Source organism: Numida meleagris, unplaced genomic scaffold (genome assembly GCF_002078875.1).
Source record: "Numida meleagris isolate 19003 breed g44 Domestic line unplaced genomic scaffold, NumMel1.0 unplaced_Scaffold1298, whole genome shotgun sequence".
Taxonomy (NCBI): Eukaryota; Metazoa; Chordata; class Aves; order Galliformes; family Numididae; genus Numida; species Numida meleagris.
Window position 1 is genome coordinate 5,648 of NW_018363086.1, and position 1,157 is coordinate 6,804.

The following is a 1,157-nucleotide window of genomic DNA, read 5'->3' on the forward strand; positions in this document are numbered from 1 at the left end:
CGCTGTCAATACGTGCAACGTATTCCAGCCCCTTGCCGGGCGCCTGTCGCACCCAGTACATGGCGTAACTGCTGAAGGCGAAGCCGGAGGCCTTGCAGATGAGGGTGATCCCTCCTCCGGGCTTCTGGAGGGATCTCACTCACAACAGAACCAGCCCCAACCTTCTCCACTCAAGCCTTTGCCGCCATCAGCCCTCGTGCCTCCTTCCTCCTCCTCTTGGACGCCCCTTCAGGCGGACCCTGATCCCAGTGGGCCCTCACATGGGTCTCTTTGAGGTCTCATTGGGGCCCAGCAGCACGAGGCCGTGTGGCGGCGGCTCCGTCAGCGCTCTCTGTCCTTCCCCACAGGGCTGATGGCGGCCGTGACGTTGGACGAGTCCGGGTGGCGGCCTCCAGGCGCCCGGAGGAGGGATCACCCTCGTCTGCAAGGCCTCCGGCTTCACCTTTGGTGATTACAGCATGCAGTGGGTGCGACAGGCACTCGGAAAAGGGCTGGAGTGGGTCGCAGGTATTCATAACACTGGTGGTTACACATACTACGGGGCAGCGGTGAAGGGCCGTGCCACCATCTCGAGGGACAACGGGCAGAGCACACTGAGGCTGCAGCTGAACAGCCTCAAGGCCGAAGACACCGCCACCTACTACTGCGCGAAAGATGCTTACAGTGGTGCTGATTATGATGCTTACGCTATCGACGTCGCTCCTGGATTAGCTGGTGTCATCCAGAGCCCAGATGGAGAGATCAGAGCCCAAGTGACCGAGCTGAGCCCAGAACGGACAGAACTCAGCCCAAATCTGCAGAAGCGAGCCCACAGGGGTGGAACTGAGCACAGAATTGTGTGAAGAAGGGATGGTGGTGGTGAGGGTGATAGATATGGATACGATGATGCAGATGGTCATGGTCATTCAATGCACAGCCACAATTCTTTGCCCCCAGCACTGAGCTCTGCATCCCTGGCAGATCCTTCCCAAATTCAGATGAACACGTGTCCCTGTGCCGTCGATGTAACCAGCATCGAAAGCACAATCAGCACTCCAATAACCACTACCATAATCTCTCGCGCAGTAGTAGGTGGCGGTGTCGTCGGCCTTGAGGCTGTTCAGCTGCAGCCGCACTGTGCTCTGCCCGTCGTCCCTCGAGATGGTGGCACGGCCCTT

The 1,157-nt window shown here is 59.1% G+C and overlaps 1 pseudogene; it reads left to right on the forward strand.

The window, feature by feature from the left end:
- The first annotated feature begins 352 nt into the window (after positions 1-352).
- Positions 353-842, forward strand: LOC110390550 (annotated as a pseudogene).
- The last annotated feature ends 315 nt before the right edge of the window (positions 843-1,157 follow it).